Here is an 8,926-nt window from a genome sequence, read left to right as displayed (position 1 = left end):
CGCCGATCTCCACTGGTGGAATTGGAGAACAAATCTGGGTTCTATATGGCAAAGACGATGGCTATTCTCTGCAATTCTTGTGGGTGATGATCATGGTGGAGCTCCATTAATTGTGGACTGGAGTTTTGATATGGGTTTAAGACTAGGTTGATGATCACGGTGAAACTCCATTGCTTGTAGACTGAATCTAGAGTCTGGACTATGGCAGTAGCATGAGGGAATGGCAGTAGCATGAGGGAGAAACGGAGAGATGATAGAGAAGAGGGAGAAAGAGAGGAAAGTGAGTGAGAGATAGAGAAAGACAAAGAGAGAAGAGAGATGAGAGAGAAAAGCAGGAATAAAATATTAATATAATATTTTGGCATAGTGCTACAGTACTATCATACATTCCGGCTATTGAGATAGATTGGACCTTAATGCTAAAATATGCTTACATTTGGTATTTGCAAGTCCAACTGTGAATGCTCTTAGATGTGTTATACCATGCTTCAAATACATATTTTCTCCCATTCACATGGAGGTGGACCTCACATGTGTGGGATCCACCTCCATATGAGAGAGAGAAAAAATGCATCCAATGCATGAAGTATTTTCTCCTTGCCTTGGGGAATAGAGAGTTGTCACAATTTTGATACATCTAGTGATTATCTATTCTTTTCACGTTGATTCGCTATAGTAGAGCATTAACATTAGTTTATACAAATATTTTTGTCTATTTTGTTTTTATTTAACCACTTTTTAAAACACTTGCATCAAATTTATTCATTTTAAACTTTATTTAATTAAAATATTAATCTTTTTTTAACTATTTCTCTCTCTTATATACCGCAACCACCATTTACTTTATTCCTTCATTTATTTAAAAATGTAAAGGAAAAAAAAAATGAAATGCAAAACAATAATATTTTTGTATTTTTGTACAAATATTGTAGCAAAAATACATCTTTTACAATGCATATGTAAGTTGAAATGAACTACTTTTGGGATTGATTGGTCAAAAATTAACCCTTATGCTGTGCTGTACATCCTTTTAATGCGAATGCTCTTAAAACCGTGACAAAAATTGTGTTGACAAAACTTATGGTTAGAAATGGCATGGATGGAAATTTAATGGGGGCGGCCGCAAGAAAAATCCCAACACGTCATAACTCCGAGATGGACTTTCTAAAGGGATGGGTGACATATGGAAGGTGGTGATTGTTCCACGTACTAAATCACATAGGGAACATCGATAGGGTTTTGAATGTAATTAGGGTTACGTGGAGGAATTATGTTGGGCAGCATCCACAGGCGGCAAAAGATTGCACATGATCGCATCCCATGTTGTCAATAGTAATACACACATGGAAGAGGATGATTTTGATTGTGACACTGATTTGGGACTATCTCCTGGCCACATGAGAGATTTGATATTGTGGGAATTCTACATATCTGTATCTATATATGAATATGTGATCATCGTCCGGATTCTAAAAGTACATGAAGGACATTATGGCTAATTAATATATATGTGAATGTGACACACCACATTAGTTTATTAAATTGTGACGTGCTGCATCAGATCATATATTCAATATATGTGTTTATCCTTTCACATAAAAGTGAGTTTTATAACTAATAAAGTTTATTACTAAGATAAGTGTTTGAAGAGAAAATTTATTATTGAGTCCACCTCATGTAAAAATGTAGATACATTATTGGATACACGTATATACCAACTCATGTTTGAGACGTTAATTCGGTTTGCGATGAATATATAGATAGAATGCAAGTTTGCTTTCTAGAACAACGTTATGTTCCATAAATATTTGAATGCCACATGTTGATTCCGGGTGCTAGTGAGACCATTAATTAATTGATTGAATTGGTAAATTTTTACAGATATGATCTTTGAAAATATCAAAAATTAGTGCAACACAGTTGGCTTGAAAAGGTGAGGTCAAGCAAATCGTTGAATTAATTGATAAACGTGTGCTGAGATCTCTACTAGTAACTAGTTTTGAATCCTTCGTTTATGACTTGGATATTTTTCAGGAATCAAACTTCTATCACTTCCCCTAAGGAAACGTATGAACGATATATTAGTCTATAATATATTGGTCATCTTTGACTTTTTGTGGATAAACGATATATTAGTCTATTCAATTCTTTGTTCAAACTTCTTTGTTTTTTTGGAGAAAAATTCTTTGTTCAAACTTATGACATCTTCAATTGTGTTTACTTGCGGCATATCGCACATTTTTTCTAAATCGACAATCTCCTTTGCTAATTGCTCGACACGTTGAAAATTAAGAAAGCAAGAATTATAAAGCAATTCGGACAAGAAATCGACTGGTAGGGAATCTAGAGCTTTTCTACATAAAAAGAGTTTGAAATGTTTGTATTTCATTATCATAGCACCACAATGGGCAAAACCATTATCTTTTCCTTTTTGGAAGACAAAACTTCTTTTGTATTTGCATCTCTTTGGCCAGCTAGCTAGTTGGCGGTGCCCCAACTTAATAACATCTATTCCTGAGTAAAACAAAAACAATTCTTTTTTTTTTTTTTAAAGAATTTTATTTGAGGAGAAATTATTCACTTTCACAAAAAGAACCTCCCTCTTCTCATAAGGATGTGTTTTTATTTTTATTTTTTATTTTTTGAGAAACTCATAAGGATGTGTTTTGATAGTACTTAACCATTCCTAATGGATAGAATTTGAGTTCAATTCTATCCCTCATTTATTGTAATGGGACAAATAATACATTTCTAATAGTTTATAAGTGCTTGTGAGGTGTTTTTGGGTGGAGTGAGGGAGAAGGCTAGGATTCAAGTTTTAAAGAGGGAGTTTTACCGTTCCTACACAAATACACTTAGATTAAGTTAGAATAGAATTTCTATCTTGTATAAAAAAATAATAATAACAATGTTTATTTAAATTATTCACTTTCACGGAAATAATCTCCCTCCCCCGATAAGAATGTGATTTGATAGTACTAAATCATTCCTAATGGATAGAATCTGAGTTCAATTCCATCCCTCATTTATTGTAATGGGAACAAATAATACATTTTTTATACATCCTAATCTTTCATTTATATATTATTATTATTATTATTATTATTATTATTATTATTATCAATAAAGCCTCTCTATTACATCTGATATTATTCTTATCAGCCCAAAAAGATCTTTTGTCTATCCCCAAATAAAGATATTAGGTATTTCCATATGATACTAGTAATTAATAGAGGACATACTATGAGACTTCGACTATGTTTGCTTTGAATGAAAATATATTTCGACGGTCAAATATTTTTTGGTGAAACTATTTTTAAATGTTTGGTTATGTTCATGAAAATGTTATGAAAAACACATTTTCTACTACTTTTTCATTTTCTCATCTCTCAAGCACATATTTAATAAAAGATGGAGAATTTTAGATCAAATAAAAAAACATGATTGGCCATAGGCAATGGCGGCAGTGGAAATATTTGTTAATTTAATTTTTTTTTACAGTATAAAAAATTCAAAAAAAAAATCAAATTCATGTAATATTTATTTATTTAATTTTTTTTACCCCTTTAATTTGTTAGAAATATTGGACCAGGAATTCAAAAAATATATATAATAATAATAATAATAATAATAAAAGAGACCAGGTTAAATCCAAATGAGTATGTCCGTAGTGGGCTTGATCTAAATAAAATTGTCTAATATATGAGGAAGAGTTGTAACCATTCATGAAAAGGATGTGGCATTTCGTATGTTTTATGAAGTGGTGGATTTGTATCTATAAATAAGAGACTACATATTGTTGTTAAGTAAATAAAACTTGGCCTTTGGGTCTGGATTCTCAAAAAAAAAAAAAAAAATGTTATGTAACTAATTTAAGTCATGTAATAAAGAGATGTAACTATTCATGAAAAGGATGTGGCATTTCGTATGTGTTTATGAAGTGGTGGAGTTGTGTCTATAAATAGGAGACTATATATTGTTGTTAAGTAAATACAACTTGGCCTCTGGGTCTAGATTCAAAAAGAAAAAGAAAAAATGTTGTTAAGTAACTAATTTAAGTCAAGTAATAAAGAATAACCCACAATTCTCTCTCTTTCTCTCTCTCAAACTAAACCCATTCCCTTCACTTTGGGCAAACCAGTAATGAAATCTATTGGAATAGAAGTCTATGTACTTTCCAAAATAGGAAGAGATTGCAGCAAACCAGCTTCCTTTTGAGTTATCCCCTTATATTGTTGACGAACAAGACAAGTTTTAACATATAACTCAATGTCTAACTCCATCTTAGGCCAATAGTAAAAACACTACAACAAAAGTGGGCTACGGCGACGAGAGTTTTCGTCACAATATGTCCTTATTTTGTCGCGAAAAACATTTGGTGACGAAACTACATTCGTCACTTAAGCCCTATCACCGAATGTCCTGGTGATGAAATTTTTTTGTCACCAATAAAAAAAATGATAGGTGACGAAATTTTCGTCACCAATAAAAAATGATAGGTGACGAAAGTTTTTCATCATCTAATTATTTTCGTCACTAAACCTTGTTTTCAGTGACAAAATAAATTCGTCACCAATAATTTTTTAGTTGTAATTTTTTTTTTTTTTTACCATATAAGGTGACGAAATATTTCATCACCGATTGTATTTATTTGTTTCAATTTCAATAGATATTTCGTCACCAAATGTATATTTTTTTTTTCTTCAATTTCAATAGATTAGGTGACAAAGTTTTGTGTCACCGATTGTAACTTTTATTTTTTCAATATCAATAGATTAGATGAAGAATTATTTCGTCACAAATTTTTTATATTTTTTATTAATTTTTTTTACATTTACTTGTCATTACATTAATCTATTACATTAACCGGTTCATTTCCCACATCCATAAACAAATCATCCATTCATTTCCAACTACATCCATAAAAAAATCATCCATACAATCTGAAAAGGAAATAAAAAACCATTGAACGAAGTTGTTCACAAAGTAATTACAACCATTTATATATAAATGATGTCTTCCATACTTTACAAAAAATGAGTTGAGTTCAAGAAATGCCACAAAAATTGTCTTTTTGCCACCAATCCCATATCTACACAAGTATAAAGAAAAATACCACTACAACAAAATGTATTTTCAGTGATGAATTTTAGTGATGAAAATTTTTTCGTCACAAAAAAGTACCATATAGTAACGAAATTCATATTTCATCGCTATTTATTAAAAAAAAAAAAATTAGTAACATTTAGCGACGAAAACTAGATTTCGTCGCTATATATTTTGCTGAATTAAGGGCACCAAACAAAAGCATAAGCGGGAAACTAAATTCATCTATAACGACAAATTTTTTCGTTGCTAAAAGTGTAAGTTTTTTGTGACAAAAACTTTCGTCGCTAAAGGTGTTGCTGGTCACACTATTAGTGACGAAACTGATTTCGTTGCTGAATGTGAGAAATAGCGACAAAAAGAAGTTGTCACTGAAACTAAGGTTGTATTTTTTGTAACGTTATCAGTGACGAAACCCGATTTCGTTGCTACAGGTACGCAATAGTGATGAATTCGATTTCGTCAGTAAAAACTTGTACATATACCATCAGGTCTCTCATTTTTTTTTTCCCTCATTTCCACAAACCCATTACCCATCTCTTTCCCTCACTCTCTCCTCACCCAGCCACTGACCCACTAAGAAGCTCCCTCACCCAGCTCGCCGACAAGCTCGCCACTGTCAGTCCACAACCACCAGCTTGTTGACGAGCTTGCCGCCGCCAACCCTTCCTCTCCCCTTCGTCCCTCCCTCTCTCCTTCACCCCTCCATCTCTCCTTTACCACCACCCCTCCAATTTTCCCCTCCTCCCCCCCCCCCTTTCCTCCACTACATCCCCTCTTCCTTCCATCTATCTCCCCCCTTCCCTTACCTTTTCCTTTCACTGATTTGAACAATGTAAGTTTTTATTTTTATTTTTATTTTTGTAAAATTTGGTTTGGATTTGTTTAAATGATATGAGTTTTGAGTAATTTTAAGATTTGTAAGTGTAAGTATGAATTTATAGTATTTAGTTACTTGTAATGGGTTTTTGTTTTAGTTTCTTGTAATGGGTTTTTTGTAAGTCTCTTGTAATGGGTTTTTGTTTTAGTTTCTTGTAATGGGGTTTTTATTAGTTTCTTGTAATGGGTTGGATTTTTGGTTTGGTGATGTTTCTTTGTTGGGATTTTGTAGACATGCTAAATTGGTCAAGGCAAGAATGTTTTGTGTTTGGTTCTTGTCAATTTTTGGTTGGTTGAGTTGATATTAGTCACTGATGTTGTTATTGTTACTATTTTATTTAGAAAGTTTGTTGGCATTCCTTTAACTTAGCATTTGCAATTGGGCATAATATATGGGGGTTTTCTATAAGATGGCCTCTTTATGCTCTTCTGAAATATAGTTTGGCACTTTTAGAAATTTTAGCTTAGAGTTACATGATTGAAGAATGAGGATTGACATAATTCTTATTGTTTTGCATAATAATGCAGGGTGGTATTGTTCGTATACAAGGAGACGAAGGTGAATTAATTGTGAATGAATATTATGAGTGAATTGGGAGTGTTTTTTTTTTTTTTTTTTTTTTTTGAATTGTGAATGAATAATGTTGATTTATATGTGATGGATACTATTTAATTTTTTTTAATATTTGTAAGCATTATATATCGTGGTGTTGGTTATTGTTTTTGTTGTGTTGGAGCATGCAGGTGGCTTGCATAGAGTTATAAGGTGATTTAAATTCATATTATTGAGAGTGTTTTTATAGCTTTTTTTTTTTAAATGTGAATTTTATAATGCTTTTTTTTTAATAGAAGTGTTCACTGCTAATAAATATAATCTACATTTCATACACACTAAATTATTATAAGGATTATCTCAAAAACATAATTATAAGGATGAATTTCTTTTAAGTGATCCCAAGGTATTTTGATTAAGAGACTTAAACTAACCTTATTTATCATGAGTGTTGAAAACATGTCCACCAACCCTTTGGAGTTTTTCATAATGCTAAATTGACTTTATATAGAAGTTTTAGAAATAGAGTATGACTCATGACAATTTGCATATTTTATTTTATTTTACTTTTTTCTAATATGCTATATGATACATTGTACCTTGCCTACTGTTAGGTTTAAAGAGTGAATCTTTCAACTTTGTTAGGTAAAAAACAAACATATATGTCTTAAGATTTAAATAATTGGTATAGTCCATACATCACACCTATTAAGTGCAAGCTAAGAATTCTAAGTAGTGTGCATTAGGTAGGTGTAGTGGACACACAATTTGTGTAATAATGCCAAAAATTCTATATATATATATATATATATAATCAAGAATTTATGATTAATATTTGGTGACGAAATATTTTCGTTCCTGAATAGTATTTTTAGCGAGGAAAACATTTAGCGACAAAACGTTTTTGTCACTAAAAGTTTTTTTTTTCAACAAATCGGACTTGTAGTAACGAAATTTTTGGCCGCTAGGACTTTCAGCAACGAAATGAGTTTCATTGTTAATTAGTAGATTTCATCGCTAAAGGTCCTAAGCAATGAAAAACTGGACTTTTAGTGACGAATATTTTCGTCACTAAAAATACATTTTGTTGTAGTGTACATCAATACCATATCTAATGGAAGAAGCAACTACTTATACAACTAATCACAAGATTGCCCAAAGTTCAGCTAAATTTGAGACATTGATATTACTATCATGGATCTAGTTTAAAAATAAAGTTTGATACAAGTAACTGATTTAACTAATGTAACTTCACATGAGATAAAATCGTGAAAAAATTAAGCTAATATGTCACCAATCCCAAATTCATTGAATAAAATTTACATAAAATAGAAACAAATTATACTTATCAAGTCACTTACACAAGTGTCAATGCACTGTGAGAATATAATTAAGGAAGAGCTACATTATACATAAAGAACACATGACAAAGATAATGGATTGCATGCTGCCACATTGCAAAATGTCAGTGAATGTTTCCCCATCTTTTGCACCTGCCCAATGCATTTCGCAGGTCATCTTGCGGGTTGGCCAAGTCGCGAGATGCCTTTTGGCACTTAACTCTTTAGCTTCCAGCATGTGGTTCTCACGTGGCCTTTAGCGGGTTGTCCACTCGCGAGCCAGTCGCGAGCAAGTCGAAAGTTGCTTTGTTCTTCACAGTTCTTCACCTATTTCACACACTAACCCCTTACATTGAATCCCATAAACATACAAGGAAATGATTGACAAAATACAATCAAATTTGACATGAAATTAAAGCCAACAAAACATAAATGAAAATCACAACTTTACAATCTTCATTGGTCAAACATTACCCTAAAAAAATAAATAAAATCAAAACATTATTTTCCATTTGTATATATATATATATATATATAAAAGAAAGTTTGGGACTTGTTCTAACACATGACCATAACCTTTTTTTGTATTGCATGTTATACATATCTCGCTATGTAACCTATGAGCCACTTGATTTCCATTTCTACCGACATGTTTGAATTCCAACCATCTAATTCTAAAAGCACTCAATTCTATCATAGTATCTTCTATGGCGTTTCCACCTTAGTCATGATTGCACTGTAAGCCTGGAAAATACTTAGGTATTTCTGGAGTATAATGAATTGATACTCCCTCCTCTAATATTCATGGTGGACCCTACTAAGAATTTAATAAGTGGACTCCACCATGAATGAGAGAGGAGAGAGCACCATTTACTGCGCTTCGAAAGTACTTAAGAATTACTCTATAAGCCTTGCCATAAGAGGTCTAAGTATTGAGGTTTGAGTCATGCAACTACTATACTTAGGGCTCGTTTGGCAATGTTGTTCTAGTAACGTTGTTTGTATTTTTTGAAAATACGTGTGGGTGAAAAAGTGTATGAAAATATGT

The sequence above is a fragment of the Quercus suber genome, unplaced genomic scaffold (genome assembly GCF_002906115.3).
Source record: "Quercus suber isolate HL8 unplaced genomic scaffold, Cork oak 2.0 scaffold_760, whole genome shotgun sequence".
In the NCBI taxonomy this organism is placed as follows: Eukaryota; Viridiplantae; Streptophyta; class Magnoliopsida; order Fagales; family Fagaceae; genus Quercus; species Quercus suber.
This window is presented reverse-complemented; position numbering follows the sequence as displayed.